Raw genomic sequence first — 17,779 nt, 5'->3', positions numbered from 1 at the left:
TTAAATGGAACCACGTTACTTTTGTTAGCACATCTGAACATATAAACAAATACGTAATCAGTGCCGTTTGTTGCATTGTAAAATGTTAATTACATCTGGAGATATTGTAACCCAAAGTTGAGGCTTGAAACCTCCGACGTTCAGTTGCGTGTTGTAACAAACACGGGCCACGGTCGGCGAGCAGCATCTGCAGGGACATGTTTGCGATGACGACCGTGTTTACGAGTGTGGCTGTGGTGCACTGTTGTGGTTTGGTCTAGCTGTGGCAGTGGCCGCATGTAGCGCTTGCTGCTATTGTTATTCTGCATTCGTCTCCGCACGCAGACCAACTTTAGTACACCGTGTTACCAGACGTCTGTGATAGTGTAGTGTTGTAGGAACTGTGACCCTGGTGTATTCGAACTCTGAAAAGGCGGAGATGATACTCATCTATGGCGAGTGTCGACGAAATGCAGCTGAAGCCTGCAGGGTGTATGCAGAACGGTACCCGGACAGAGAGCATCCAACGTGCCTCACATTGCAAAACATCTACCGCCAAATGTATGCAACAGGTATGGTCGTAGCACGCAGACGAGTCTGTAACAGGACCGTCACAGGAGAAGCGGGTGCAGTTGGTGTGCTAGTTGCTGTTGCCATGAACCCACACATGAGTACACGGGACATTGCGAGAGCCGGTAGACTGAGTCAAAGAAGTGTCATGCGCATACTGCATCGTCACCGCTCTCACCCGTTTCATGTGTCGCTACATCAGCAATTACATGGTGATGACTTTAATCATCGAGCGCAATTCTGTCCATGGGCATTAACAGAGAATGCGTTGCATTTCTACCTGTTTACCCATGAAGCGGGTTTCACAAACCACGGGGCAGTGAATCTACCGAACATGCATTACTGGTCCGTGGACAATCCTCGCTGGCTCAGACAGCTAGAGCGACAGCGACCGTGGACTGTAAATGTATGGTGCGGAATCATTGGCGACCACCTCATTGGTCCTCACTTCATTGCAGGGGCCCAAACAGCTGCAACATACAGAATGATCTGCCAACGTTGCTCGAAAATGTCCCACTGGAAACGCGTCGACGTATGTGGTATCAGCATGATGGTGCACCTGCACATTCCGCGATTAACACTAGGCTGGCCCTTGACAGGATGTTCGACGGGCGTTTCATAGGACGTGGAGGACGCATAAATTGGCAAGCCCGTTCTCCTGATCTTACACCTCTGGACTTCTTTCTGTGGGGTACATCAAAGGAGAATGTGTACCGTGATGTGCCTACAACCCCAGAGGATATAAAACAACGCATTGTGGCAGCCTGCGGCGACATTAAACCAGATGTACTGCGGCGTGTACGACATTCATTACGCCAGAGATTGCAATTGTGTGCAGCAAATGATAGCCAACACATTGAACATCTATTGGCATGACATGTCGGGACACACTCTACTTCACTCCGTAATTGAAAAAGGAAACCACGTGTGTATGTGTACCTCACCCCTCATGGTAATGTACATGTGCGTCAGTGAAAAAGACCAATAAAAAGGTGTTAGCATGTAGACGTAATGTGCCGTTCCAGTCTCTTCTGTACCTAAGGTCCATCACCGTTCCCTTTGGATCCCTACGTAATTAGGTGCTCTCCGATACACACGATCGAACAGCGGAGGAGTGGTTCTCAAGCGTCAAATTTAGGTTACAATATCTCCGGATGTAATTAACATTTTACAATGCAACAAACGGCACTGATTACGTATTTGTTAATACGTTCAGATGTGCTAACAAAACTAACGGGGTTCCATTTAAAAAAACGTAGGTTTGTGTTAAAAAAACATACTTCCGTGCATTTTTTTATGGTTTGTATTTACCAATTACACTAGCCCCTCTCCTCACGTTCGGTCTGTGAAATGGATTCGTCAGTATTTGATGTGGTTTACGAATAGGTGACTCACCCTGTATACCGTTGAAGCACTCTCTGATGGCAACAGTGGAAGGTAATGTACACAGGGTAAATTGATTCAGGTTTTGTAAGAAAATATTATATTGAACCAGAGATGATGACATGTAGTATCTATTGTGTAGTAGCGTCGGTGCTCAACAGCGATCGCTGATTCAAGGTTCAAATATGGCTCTGAGCACTATGGGACTCAATATGTGTGGTCATAAGTCCCCTAGAACTTAGAACTACTTAAACCTAACTAACCTAAGGAAATCACACACATCCATGCCCGAGGCAGGATTCGAACCCGCGACCGTAGCAGCAGCGCGGTTCCAGACTGAAGCGCCTAGAACCGCATGGCCACGAAGGCCGGCCTGATTCAAGATGTTATGGGTAATGTGTTAGAGTAACTTTACATCGAGTGATATATGGAGACCTCTGAAGTGTAAATACGTGTTGTATCTGATGTGTACTGAATATATACTTCCTCGCTATGGGCAGTAATGATTTCTTATTTGCAAGATGTCTAATGCAGTGCGCGTATTCATAAGTGATGATAGAGAAAGTGTATAGCAATCACAACCATTTAGTTCCCAGATCCACATCATTATTGATTAACTATTTTTCTCAAATAGTTATTGTCTCAGTCATATTGGATTTAATTAAAATGTATGCTAAGCAGCAGCCTTGCACAGCAGCTGTTTGCTAACTGAACAATTTAAAGTGCTAAGAGGGAGGAGTGCGAAGAGCGATACCATTGCGCAGATAAAGCTAAGAAATTTTACCATTTGAGGTAGCATTTATTAAGCATAGCGACCATTATTTCCAAATTGTGTAAATTTTATTTTATTACCAGGGCCAATTTCAAATCAATAGTGTTACATTGGCTTCAGTTTTTGTGTTACGTGAATTCATGCAGTTGGTTTAAAATTATTGACAGTTTACATTATCGCAGCTAAATTAAATTTACATTCTCGCAGTCAGGAACGTTCAGTACAGGACAAAGCGCATGAGCGACGAGATGAAACACACGTTCACATGAAACTCCCACTCTAACTTTTTGGTTTCAGACTACTGTTATTTCCGTAATTTCAATTATATTTCAAACGCACATGTTTCAATAGCTTTTGGGATTGTTGTTTCCTTCGGTTGGAACCATTTGGACCGCAAAGCTTGGAGTTGTGGAAGATGGTATGCTCGTCGAATCCATTGGTAGGCGCCAGTAAGTAGCCAATCGTAACTGCTTCTCAAGCGTCACGTGCGGCTGTGTTGCCGGTTTTGTAGGCACACACAGAGCGTTGCCAAACGCGGAGGGACGGCTGCACTACGGCAACACAGGCCACCGTTGCAGTTGCAGGCTGTTCATTAAATCATCCGGTGAAATGAGACAACATATTTTTAATTGACCTACGTAAGTGAAATCGTTAGCGAACACCGTAAACCAACCCTTACTGTGCAAGGTACTCAGTTGTTATGTGTACATTAGGATGGATTCTAACAAAGGGAAGCAACACATAATTAAGAGTATTGCCTTTAACCCACAGCGGTAAGAAGACTTTGCACCCATAATGTCTTTGTCTTCATCGATCTCTCTGAAGGCCCTACTTTTCAATTTCATCCACATCGTAATGTTTCGCTTCAAACTTCTCGTGCGTTCTGGAACCATTCTTAGCAATACAATCTATCCTGTCCTCATCTCGTGTGCAAATCCGATCCTAACCATGTTGTCAACATGTCATCATTATTCCACCTTCTTCGTATACAGAGTTTTGTACGATTCCTGCTGCAGATTACAGGTTAGTTACATGTTACCTTCCATGAAATTAATTAGAATCAGTAAATTATGAGAAACTTGTAGCCCTTATACACTATACGGAAGACTGTCGAGGCCAAACAGGTTCAAATTCAGCTACTAGAATCCCCACTGATAGATTTATGTTGTCGTTCCACTTAAAATTTCTTCGGACAGAAATTCCTAGACACCTGAAAGTTGTGTCTGATTGCAGTATCAGGTCACCGATCGCGTAGTTAAATGACGTCGGATCTTTAAACTATGCAACTTTTCAATTTTTTTCAGTGAGGAACTCATTAATTTCAGCCCACTTTAATTAATATCGCAATCAAAAATAACAATATAGAAAAATAGTTCCCACCTTTTCCCGTTCGAATGTGGAAAAGGCCGGCCGCGGTGGTCTCGCGGTTCTAGGCGCTCGGTCCGGAACCGCGAGACTGCTACGGTCGCAGGTTCGAATCCTGCCTCGGGCATGGATGTGTGTGATGTCCTTAGGTTAGTTAGGTTTAAGTAGTTCTAAGTTCTGGGGGACTGATGACCACAGATGTTAAGTCCCATAGTGCTCAGAGCCATTTGAACCATTTTGAATGTGGAAAGGGAGGGACATTCATAAGTACCTCCGGAGTTTCCAAAGAAAACTGCGCAAAAACTGTTAGACACACAGGAAACAGAGATACATCAATCAAGAGAGAGTCTCTCAAAAATTTTAACTCACATTATAGAAGCTCAGTATGGGTATCGTTTCTTATGCGGAAACGTCAATCCGTGCGTGCAATTCATTGACACGAATTGTCTGGGAAAACGAGAGAGGAGCCCGCTTTGCAATTCTGTTCATTGGGTTGCCTACCCGCAGGCGTGACCTAAACGATGCGACAGTAAGGAACGGAGCGAAGCAGGTGTGTTAACAATGAAAGTTTAAGACAGCACAACCTACATGTGCAAGCTGTAATTATAAGAATCCTGCAAACCATTTGCAGGCTTCCCTCTACCAGTGGGACACTGATACACAGCAATAAGGTGTAGCAAATTCCCTCTGGTTCTCTGATAGCGAAAGGGTTAAGTGCATTGCCTTAAATTTATTTACGTCACTCATACTTTATCTGATTATATTTATGGAAGAATTAAATAAATTTTAGGAAAATTTCATCCTGTTTAGTAAGTTGTAGACATTGTCCATAAAATAAACTGCGCAATAGAATTAAAGTTTCGAAACCCCGTAACCGTCTCCCATTGCGACGCGTAAGTTTTAAATTTCGCTCTAAGGTGCCTGCCTTCCTCCGTAATGGTGCAGAAGCAGGGCGACCTGCAATGTAACCGCCGGGGTCGACGGCGGTTCAGACAGCATGGTGTGGACAGATGCGACAAAAGGGCAAGAGCTCATACGTTCATGTGAGGTGCAAAGTGAGTTTGTGATGTCACATAGGCAAAAAATGTCACCATGATTCTCCCTAACGCCGCCATGCACGTGACACAAGACAGGAAGGTCGTCACAGCCATTCTTACTCACATATCATCCCTTCTTTTGACACCTCTGTGATGGGCGTCAAATCATTTCAGTAACACCGTCGATCAGCATCTAAACGATAAGGCCTTATGGGGTGACATAAATGGTTTTAATGAAGCCACCCCTTCCCTTGAGGCATTGATTCCCACACATTTTGCGCTCAAAAACGAGAGTTCACATTGTGAAGGGCGAAAATAAGACGTTCCTGACCATCTTTGATACTGAGGACATCTTCGTGACGCTGCAACCCTACTCTAAGGACATCGTGACTACCAAACCGTTTGAACGTGATCTCAACTTTTTGGAGTGCAGTGCGACGAAATACCCCTAGGCGCCTGCAGTTAGGCACCTAGGATCTGAGGTGTGTCAGGTGTTTATCTCCTACAGGCTCCATCAGTACTGTGCAGCTTTTCTCTGTAAACGCACATTTTTAAAATTTTCAATAAATGTGGGTGGGTGCGACCGAGGGTACTACCGAAATGGGGGGAGCGGGGAGGGGAGGAGGGGGAGGGAGGAGGCTTAGAGGGACCCTTTGCCAGTCTATGCACAAATGTGTTAATTCGCACGATCACGCCGGAGGAGCACTGTGAAGGCATAAAGATCCTTTGCTGCTTCTGGTCATACTCAGATTTCGTCGAATGGTTCTGAACGATTCCTGGTGGTTCAACCCTGCACACCAGAATAAAAACTGGGGTGACACTGCACTCCAGAGAGATCAGATCATGTTCAAGGGGGTAGCAGTCCGCAATGTCCTTAGAGAAGGGTTAAAGCATCAGGGAGATGTCAGCAGTATCAAAGATCGTCAAGAACCTTTACCTAATGGTTATCGCATTGCAGACTGTGTTTTCGGCACCGAAATGTGGAAATCAACGGTCCCAAGGGAAGGAGTAGTTTCATTCATGCTCTTTATGCCACCCTCTGAGGCCTTTCCGAGTCGATTAAGAGTGGCGGTGTGTCTGAAATGTTTTCCTCGGTGGACTCATAAGAAAGCCGAGTGATTTCAAAGATGGGCATCGCGGTTGTGACCTCCATCGCAGAGGCGCCAAAGAAGGAGTGAAATTTCCATCGTGTGATACGTGCGGTGAAGATGGACAGAATTGTGGTGATTTTGGTGCCAGTGTGACATTAACCCACTTTACACATCACACGGACTTATGAACTATGGCCTTTTTTTCACATGTGTTTACACCTTGATGTTTGAAGCATCGCCGAGCCCGAATGTGACATCGCAGGGCGCCCCGTTTCTGCAACGTTAGACATCTTTGAGCCAAATTTTAAACTTACGTGTCGCAATGGGAGACAATTACAGGGTTGCGAAAAAGTGATCCTCTAATTCTGTTGCGGAGAGTCAGATCCAACAACGAATGTTGATAAAGAAGAGGTGGTGGGGGAGGGAGGTGGGATTGTTCTGGGGTACTGGCCTGCCAGCCAGGACGAATAAATGAAGGATACCACGAAGTTGGGACGGACTCCTTCAACCACGTTTATATTTTGTACTACGTACAGTACTTACACTTACGTTTCAGACACTTTGGAGCTACAGACCGACAATAAAAATTAGTAGACAGTATATAATAACGAATTTCTGCAACAAATGGTCCAAATGGCTTTGAGCACTATGGGACTTAACTTCTGAGGTCATCGGTCCCCAAGAACTTAGAACTACTTCAACCTAACTAACCTAAGGACATCACACACGTCCATGCCCGAGGCAGGATTTGAACCTGCAACCGCAGCGGCTGCGCGGTTCCAGACAGTAGCGCCCAGAACCGCTCGACCATCCCGGCCGGCATTTCTGCAACACAAAGTAGCATTAAGAAGGTAGACCAGAGCAGAAATTTTTTAACCTAATTCCTTAGAGGGTCTATTTTTAAGTTTCATTCACATAGTGTGCCATAAATATTAAAATATGTTAAGACCGTGATTTACTGCATACCGGTCTGGCGCAACCGAGCGCTTGCATGCGTCCAATGTAATACACTATAATAGTCACCGACGGGATTGGGATGCTGTTAGTTTCGCATAATATCACAGAGGGCAATAGTATAAACTAAAATACTATTCTCAACAAGATTTCTCTTCGTAACATGATTCGTTTACGGTAAGCAGTCTCAAAGCACGCAATTATCTTGCATCTGCTTAAATTGTGATTTCGCTAGCTTTTTATATGAAGTAAAACGCGAGTGCTCGAAAATGATAAGTAAATGCATTTATACTTATAGAAAGTTTCGAAAACTAATTCCAGTAATGAGAAAACGCTTCGATGGTTAAGCAAGAGACAGTTAATCCATATAATTTCGTCAAAATGATAGAGTTTCCACGTCGAAGAAAGAAGAGTCAATTAAACGGTGCTGACATTGCCGATTCAATGTCCAATTTCAATATTAAAACGCAAGTTGGAATTTCTTCAAAAGCTTGTTGCTACAAACAACATTTTTCAAGTTTGCGGGAGCTGTAACTCGTGAAATACTCATGCAGATACATTATATCTTTTTGTAAGTTGTGAGTCGGAGTTTTTCTATAGTAGAACGCAGGATTTTTGCTATATATTTTAATTACGGTTTTTGATGAACGTATTTATAACGACTTTTGTGTCGAAAAATTGACTTTTATTTCAGAATGCCGCCATTTTGTTAATAACCGTTTATTTTTCGTATTACGTTAGACAATATCATCAGTTTCAAAGCAGTTTTTGAAATTTTGGTTCTAGGTGGAAAATTGTGGCGTACGCGAAGGCCTTTCGTCAACGTCGTGTAGTGTCCTCTGGCTGCAAGTTCTAAATTAAAAAAAAATACATACTACAATCTCAAGTGTGTACAGTAAAGGTCTAAAGTCAATTTGTAACTTATTCGTTATTTTAATGAAAAAAGAAATCGTGAGTATCGGTTCCAAAGTAGAGCGTCACCTTTGACGTACACATCTCCTGAGGTAGTTAACTGCACATTTTTTTACATTACATGACTCATACACATCAGAAACAAAATTTGCTATATAGGACTGATAGTTTCTGTGAATAACAGATTTACCTTATAATGTAATAATAATACGTAGAGGTGGTGGTACTCAACTAGGAAGTTTTAGCAAAACCACGGGAAACGTAAATCGGAATGAATGTATTTTCTGATTACAGGAAAGGCGAAAGCGTAGATTTGAAACTCCTACGGACATTATGGTATATAAGAAATGAAAAAGGCATATGAATACGAAAATTTACACACTCGAATTAGCACAAGCAACATTATGACTGCTCAGTAACCTGGTACGAAGCTGTGGCTGACGTAATAGGCTACGTGTCGGGACGGATTTCACCTCTTCCTATCTATCTGTCTTTAAACATCAAGAACAACGTTCACTCCTCTCTAAAACTAAGTTGGTCGTAGATTGTGTTCCAAAAATGAACAGCATAGAGATAGAACTGTGACACTTTCTGCAGGACCTGACCATCATTTTACAGGACAATGCTCAAGCACGTACAGTGCGAGCTGTTACTTACTTGTTTGACTGATGGGGCTGCCAAGTGCTATACCACCTACTGCACTCCCCTGACTTAAGCCCTCGTAAGTTCAACTCGATTTCTAAACTGAAGGAAACACTTCACAGCATTCGCTTCAGAATCGCTACAAATTCGTCGGACAATAGCCCGCGCCGCTAGAACTGGCAACACAACTGCAATGCTAAGAGTATCCTACGACTTCCACATCGCTGGAAACAGGTTATACAAAATGCTGGTGACTACTTTGAAGGTCAGTAAAACTTTGAAACACATATCTATTTTGTACGAATCGTAAATAAATAGTTGCCACCATTAAAGTTCCAAATCTTGTATAATGAAGTACAGAAAGCACTTTCTGGAAGCTTTTCAAGAAGGAAGGTTTAATTAGATTAGATTAGATTTACTTTCATTCCAATTGATCCGTAGTGAGGAGGTCCTCCAGGAAGTAGAACATGTCAGAAAAATAATAATACATGACAAATATTTACAACTCAAACAAATAAGCTAATGTACCGTTCCATAGGTCCCAAGTAGAATGAATGTCTTTTTTTTATAATGAACACTATAAGAAAGAATCATTTTACAAACACTGATGCACTGAATTTAAAATAAAAAAGTTTTATTTATTTATAAGGTAATAAACATGTAATAGAACTACCATAATACTTATTTACAATGAACACATTACTGCACTGAAATTGTGCAGATATATATATATATAACACAACTCAGTTGTTTCTACTGAGACATTCATCAATGGAGCCGAAGGAGTTGGCCACCAATAAATCCTTTAGGCTTCACTTAAACTGAATTTCATTAGTTGTTAAGCTTTTTAAGGCTGCTGGCAAGTTATTGAAAAAGTGTGTTCCTGAATAATGCACACCCTTTTGAACAAGAGTAAGTGACTTTAAATCCTTGTGAAGATTATTCTTTCAACACAGTCTGCTTCTTAAGTACATTATCAGGATATGAGCGGCAAGCTGGCGAAGTTTATAGGTGGCAGTGTAGTTGGTGGTGGTGGAATCCCTCATGTAAAAATTCCTGTAGTAGTTGTGTTATAGCTGCACCTTTTTTAGATTGAAGTCAGCTGATAGATATACATGCTTAAAGCAAAACAAAGGAATCACCTTCAGAGGAGGTCAGGTATCCAATTAGAGAAGGAATCAGCACATCTCTTCAAAATACGAGAGGTGTTAAGAGACAAAGCTAGTGAACTGCTTATATATGCTGTCTCTGATATTATTGGTATTTACATAATTTGATAGTTCAGTGGCTTCCTTTACCAGAATATAGACTAGCTGGCTGTTTTCCAATGAGTTCTTTACTGAGTGGGGGAGTGGCTATGTATGTAAAAAACAGTATTCCATTTGAGTCCGTAGACGTTCCCCGCCAATGCAGTGAACAGGTATTTGAATGCAGTACAGGGGCATTTGAATTTAGTGAAACTAAACTTCTAATTGTTGTTATTTATAGGTTTCCAAAGTCTGACTTCAGAGCAATTCTGGTCAAGCTAAAGAGGATTCTTAAAAAATTAGTTATATGTGGTGACTTCAGTGTTAATTTTGTCTCTGACTGTGCAAGGAAAAGGATGTTGGTAGATCTTCTAAACTCATATGATCTAATACAGACTGTGTTTTTTCCAATCAGGATGCAGGGGAACAATAGCACAACCATAGACAATTTTTTTCCATTCTTCATTATTAGATGGGCATTCTATTAGTAAAAGTATGAACGGCATTTATGACCATGATGTACATATTTTAGCACTAAAAGGCTTTTTTATTCAAACAAACATTATATATAATTACAAACTATGTAGGAAAACTAATTCAATGGCGATAGGGAGATTTTAAACCTCGTTAAGGAACAAGAGTGGCAGGTTGTTTATAGTGCTGATAACATAGATGTCAAATATAATGCTTTCCTTATCACAATTCTCATGCTCTTTTAGTGTTGCTTTCCATTAGAAAGTTCTAAGCAGGATAACAGCAGTACAAGGCAGCCTCGGTGGCTGACTAGTGGGATAAGGATATCATGTAGACCAAATTGGGAACCATACCAAATGTTAGAAGAAGTCACAATCAAGTTACAATAGCCCATTACAAACAGTGTCGTAAGATGCTTAAAAATGTTGTTATGAAGGCAAAGAGTATGTGGTACGCAAACAGAATAGCGAAGTCACAGGATAAAATTACAACCATATGGCCAGTTGTGAAGGAAGTATCTGGTCAACAGCACAAGAACGACGATATAAAGTTAGTTCATAGTAAAAATATTTCTTTTACTGGTAAGTCAGATGTATGCACAATATTTAACAATCATTTTCTGAGCACTTAGTTTCTACAGGGCATAATATAATTTCTTGGAAAATGCCTTTCCGAGATAGTTGTCTGAAATCCTGCTCTGTGATACTGACAAGGGGGAGATTGAGTCAATAATTAAATCACTGAAGGCCAAGTTCTCTCAAGAAGCAGACAATTAAGGTACCGTGCTGCATATGTTAGCCCTTTACTTAGCCATATTTGTAATGTTTTCTTCAAGAATTGTCATTTTCCTGAACGATAAAAGTACACATTACTAAGCCGCTTTATAAAAAGGGACAAAGTAGACAATTTTAGACCTATTACTATACCATCAGTTATTGAATAGGTTTTGTATGTAAGAATAATTGATCATTTTGTATCACAGAATTTGCTATGAAATGTACAATTTAGAAGTGGTTTAACAACTGAAAATGCTATATTCTCTTTTCCCTGTAAGTACTGGAGGGTTTAAACAAAAGGTTTTGAACGCTAGGCACATTTTTTATTTAACTGAGGCGTTTGATTTTGTTGATCACAAAATATTGCTCCAGAAGTTGGACTATTACGGAATATGGGTAGTAGTTCACAATTGGTTCACCTCTCACTTCAACAACAGCAGACAATGTTGAGAATGGCTGTGATGTGGGGTCTGAGTTGGACATGGACAAGTGGGGGTTACCCTCGGGATCAGTGTTGGGGCAGCTCCTGTTCATTATTTATATAAATGATATGGCCTCTAGCATTACGGGTAACTCTAAAATGTTTCTGTTTGATGATGACACTAGCCTGAAAATAAAGGATGTTGTGTGCAACATTGACTCTGTTTCAAATAGTGCAGTTCATGACCTCGTAGAAAATAAACAAACACTAAATCACAGTAAGACACAGTTTTCACAGTTTATACCAAACAATTCAACAAAACCCGAAGTTTTAATTTCACAGAACGGGCGTATGATTAGTGAAACTGAACAGTTCAAATTTCTAGGCGTTCAGAGAGACAGTACACTGTCGTGGACAGTCCATGTTCAGGATCTTGTTCAAAGACTTAATGCTGCCAATTTTACTTTTCGAACGGTATGTGAAGTGAGTGATCGTTCGACACGAAAATTAGTCTACTTTGCTTATTTTCGTTTGCTTATGTCGTATGGTATTATATTTTGGGGTAACTCTTCCCAATCTCAAAGGATATCTTTTGTCCAGAAACGGGCAGTTCGGGCAATAAATGGTGTAATTTCGAGAACCTCTTGTTGACCGTTGTTCACTAGTTTGGGTATTCTGACATTGGCCTCTCAATCTATATGTTCTTTACGGTCGTTTCTTGTTAACAGTATCAGCTTATTCCCAAGAATTAGCAACTACCACTCAGTTAATACTAACAAGGGAGCCTCCCCATCGCACCCCCCTCAGGTTTAGTTATAAGTACGCACAGTGGATAGGCCTTGAAAAACTGAACACAGATCAATCGAGAAAACAGGAAGAAGTTGTGTGGAAATATGAAAAAAATAAGCAAAATATACAAACTGAGTAGTCCATCGGCAAGTTAAGCAACATCAAGGAGAGTGTGAGCTCACGAGCGGCGTGGTCCCGTGGTTAGCGTGAGCAGCTGTGGAATGAGAGGTCCCTGGTTCAAGTCTTCCCTCGAGTGAAACGTTAACTTTCTTTACTTTCGCAAAGTTATGATCTGTCCGTTCGTTCACTGACGTCTGTTCACGGAAATATTTGAAAACGTTAAAAACATATGTTTTGGCAGAACACAGGGAAAACTGTGCGACTGTGAAACTGTTGCATTCATTTGTTGCAATTTATGTGACAAACTCTTATGTTTTCGTCACTTTTTTGGGAGTGATTATAACATCCACAAGAAAACCTAAATCGGGCAAGGTAGAAGAATCTGTTTACCCATTCGCCAAATGTACAAGTTACGTGGGTCGACAACATATTCCTGTCATGTGACGCACATGCCGTCACCAGTGTCGTATATAATATATCAGACCTGTTTCCCTGTGGAGGAATCGGTTGACCTATGACCTTGTGATCATCGCCTACTAATCGCACGGTTTTGCGGTGCGGTCGCAAAACACAGACACTAAACTTATTACAGTGAACAGAGACGTCAATGAACGAACGGACAGATCGTAACTTTGAGAAGAAAAACTGTTCACCCGAGTGAAGACTTCAACCAAGGACCTCTCGTTCCGCAGCTGCTCACGCTAACCACGGGACCACGCCGCTCGTGAGCTCACACTCTCCTTAATGTGCCCCCCGTGAGCTCACAATATCCTTGATGTTGCCTATCTTGCCCGTGGACTACTCAGTTTGTATATTTTGGTTATTTTTTTCATAGTCCCACACAACTTCTTCCTGTTTTCTCGATTGATCTGTGTTCAGTTTTTCAAGGCCTATCCACTGTGCCAACTTATAACTAAATCTGAGGGGGGTGCGATGGGGAGGTTCCCTTGTAGGTAGAAATCCAGTCTGCATTTGGATCACACTTCCTTGACTCTTGTGCAGAAAGGCGCACAGTATACTGCTGCATCCATTTTCAATAAGCTACTAGAAGAATTCAACAATCTTAGCAGTAATCCAAGCACTTTCAAATCGAAACTGAAGAATTTCCTCATGGGTGACCCCTTCCCTTCTGTTGAGGAGTTCCTTCAGAAATTAAGCTGACTGCTATATTATATTGTTGATACCAATTACCTAAACTTATGGCTTGACTTTTTTGAGTTAATAAACATTTTATTTTAGCTGTTTTGTGTGTGTGTGTGTGTGTGTGTGTGTGTGTGTGTGTGTGTGTGTGTGTGTGTGTGTGTGTATTTTCTCTAACAGGTTCATACGGGCTTGTTTCTCTGCTAAATATAATAGTTTCGTGTCTCTCTCACTGTTTCTGAACTATAGGCTGCAGATACAAATTTGTTAAAGTTACCAAGTCTTAAGATATCAAGACGTTCTTTGTACTGTAAGTAGGCTGTTTAGGTTTTTTTATTGGTAACGCCACGTAGCGCTCTGTATGAAAATCACTGGCTGTGCTGTGTGCAGTCAGTGGCTGGTTGGCATTGTTGTAATACTCGCCATTGTAGCGCTGGGCAGCTGGATGTTAACAGCGCGTAGCGTTGCGCAGTTGGAGGTGAGCCGCCAGCAGTGGTGGATGTGGGGAGAGAGATCGCGGAGTTTTGAAATTTGTAAGACTGGATGTCATGAACCGCTATATACACTCCTGGAAATTGAAATAAGAACACCGTGAATTCATTGTCCCAGGAAGGGGAAACTTTATTGACACATTCCTGGCGTCAGATACATCACATGATCACACTGACAGAACCACAGGCACATAGACACAGGCAACAGAGCATGCACAATGTCGGCACTAGTACAGTGTATATCCCCCTTTCGCAGCAATGCAGGCTGCTATTCTCCCATGGAGACGATCGTAGAGATGCTGGATATAGTCCTGTGGAACGGCTTGCCATGCCATTTCCACCTGGCGCCTCAGTTGGACCAGCGTTCGTGCTGGACGTGCAGACCGCGTGAGACGACGCTTCATCCAGTCCCAAACATGCTCAATGGGGGACAGATCCGGAGATCTTGCTGGCCAGGGTAGTTGACTTACACCTTCTAGAGCACGTTGGGTGGCACGGGATACATGCGGACGTGCATTGTCCTGTTGGAACAGCAAGTTCCCTTGCCGGTCTAGGAATGGTAGAACGATGGGTTCGATGACGGTTTGGATGTACCGTGCACTATTCAGTGTCCCCTCGACGATCACCAGAGGTGTACGGCCAGTGTAGGAGATCGCTCCCCACACCATGATGCCGGGTGTTGGCCCTGTGTGCCTCGGTCGTATGCAGTCCCTATTGTGGCGCTCACCTGCACGGCGCCAAACACTCATACGACCATCATTGGCACCAGGGCAGAAGCGACTCTCATCGCTGAAGACGACACGTCTCCATTCGTCCCTCCATTCACGCCTGTCGCGAAACCACTGTAGGCGGGCTGCACGATGTTGGGGCGTGAGCGGAAGACGGCCTAACGGTGTGCGGGACCGTAGCCCAGCTTCATGGAGACGGTTGCGAATGGTCCTCGCCGATACCCCAGGAGCGACAGTGCCCCTAATTTGCTGGGAAGTGACGGTGCGGTCCCCTACGGCACTGCGTAGGATCCTACGGTCTTGGCGTGCATCCGTGCGTCGTTGCGGTCCGGTCCCAGGTCGACGGGCACGTGCACCTTCCGCCGACCACTGGCGACAACATCGATGTACTATGGAGACCTCGCGCCCCACGTGTTGAGCAATTCGGCGGTACGTCCACTCGGCCTCCCGCATGCCCACTATACGCCCTCGCTCAAAGTCCGTCAACTGCACATACGGTTCACGTCCACGCTGACGCGGCATGCTACCAGTGTTAAAGACTGCGATGGAGCTCCGTATGCCACGGCAAACTGGCTGACACTGACGGCGGCGGTGCACAAATGCTGCGCAGCTAGCGCCATTCGACGGTCAACACCACGGTTCCTGGTGTGTCCGCTGTGCCGTGCGTGTGATCATTGCTTGTACAGCCCTCTCGCAGTGTCCGGAGCAAGTATGGTGGGTCTGACACACCGGTGTCAATGTGTTCTTTTTTCCATTTCCAGGAGTGTATATTAGGACTATTAAGGTAAATACATTGTTTGTTCTCTGTTAAAATCTTTCATTCGCTAACTATGCCTATCAGTAGTTAGTGCCTTCCGTAGTTTGAATCTTTTATTTATCTGGCAGTAGTGGCGCTCGCTGTATTGCAGTAGTTCGAGTAACCAAGATTTTTGTGAGGTAAGTTATTTGTGAAACTTATAGGTTAATGTTAGTCAGGGCCATTCTCTTGTAGTGATTACTGAAAGTCAGATTGCGTTGCGCTAAAAAAATATTTTGTGTCAGTTTAAGCACAGTCATCTACAATTTTTCTAAGGGGACGTTTCAGTACCTAATCTTGAAACTTCTGCCTCTCCGACTAATGTAGAATTTTAGGCACGGATCACATTGGATCCTATAAATTCCTGATTTACTGCAGGGGCCACTGGAATGGTTTATTTCATGGATCACTTTTTGCTGTAATTTATTATTAGTAGGGAAACTGATATTAATATTCTTCTTTCATAAGTAAGTTTGCAATCTGATATGATATTGCGCCTATTACTGGGATATGGTATATTTAGGTTTGGCTCCTGTGGGAAGTTGATTTATTGTGTATTGAATGCTGTGTGAACTGCTGTTCTGTGGTGCTTGTTTTCGTTTTGTTGTGGAGTTTGCCTATTATTATGGATCATAGCCATTATAATGAGCAACTGTTTTAATTAAATTAATTTCATTTTGATGATCTGTGTGACTAATAGGTACGAGCTGCGACAATGTCGCCGATACTCTGTTAAGAAAAAGTTTGTGAACATAGACGTAAATTAAAGGAAACTTTTTGTATATACGTGTCATTGTTTTATTCGCGACAACGTCGCATCTTGTGAAGCTAATAGGTACTTTTTGTACTCGGTGTGCTATGGCTCTGAAATATGACGTTTTGTGTTGGCTGGGATAATACGAGAAGCTGTCAACGCTGACACCTGTGATGGAGGGTTTTCTGTAGATGATAAATTAATGTTGATAGTTACTGTAATAAGTTTTAAAGTCAAGAAAATTTATGCTCTTAATTGTTTCATGCTCAACTGTGAATTTAATATTGTTATGCATCATTGTAAGGTCTGGTGTAAATGCAATAATTTCACTGTTTGTACCATCGGAAAGCAGGACAGTATCATAACTATATCTTTTGTAGTATATTATTTTGTTTGTGATTTGTTGATTAATTGAGAAGTATTTTTGTTCTATATGGCTGATGCAAATGTCAGCTAATATCCTAGCCAAGCTACTTCTCAATACCAAGTCATCACTTGTCGTTAAAATGTGTTGTTGAAGCTGAAATAATTGTGCTTTAGGATACGTGTGAGTATTTCTATGGATTCACAAGTATCTGCAATACTAATTTTCTTATAACTAAGCAGATTTATTCTTATAATCATGATAGTCTTTTTAACAGGGATCTTCATGTATAGATTATGCCCAGCGACGCAAACTTAGCTCTAAGTGGGATGGGGATGTCTTCAATGTAGGCTATGAGTTCATCTGTGTTCTGTATGGTGTAGCTATTTTCAAAGGTATAATATTGGGCAATGAGGTCTGACAGATTAGGAAATACGCGGGGTAGTTTCTATAGTTATCAGGAGAATAGGACTGCTTCTTGTATGCACATAGTTTTGGTGCTGGAGGATTCATTGTTTTACAGCTCCGCACTTCATGTAAGTTCAATAAAAAGTTATAATTGTTAGAAACTTATGAAGTTTAGTTTGGAAGTTCATTGTGCGATCAGACTTCATTTCAGTATTGTAGTTGCTATGAAAAATTGTAATGGTTTTTCTATATATACTTTTCAAGTAATATTACAATAGAGCTTCCTTTCTCAGCCTTTACTTTGAGTTCTGTACTTTCAGATTATTTGATGTTGATATTTTTCAGATCTTTTTAGTTCAGTGCTTCTGTGGATGTTATCTGTTTTCAGCTGTTTCATTGTCAATTTTTTTTGACTTAAAATGACGTGTGTCTAGTTTAGCTATGTCACATGCACGTTTTGTTCAGTCTATGAGGTTTTTGACACTGGGAATGCTGCCCTTTGTCCTAAGATTATGTTTCAGACCTTTATTTAAAAGGTTAAGTTCACTGTCACTGAAATCGATGTC

The sequence above is a fragment of the Schistocerca gregaria genome, chromosome 3 (genome assembly GCF_023897955.1).
Source record: "Schistocerca gregaria isolate iqSchGreg1 chromosome 3, iqSchGreg1.2, whole genome shotgun sequence".
Classification (NCBI taxonomy): Eukaryota; Metazoa; Arthropoda; class Insecta; order Orthoptera; family Acrididae; genus Schistocerca; species Schistocerca gregaria.
The sequence above is the reverse complement of the archived record's forward strand: the minus strand, read 5'-3'. Positions refer to the sequence as shown.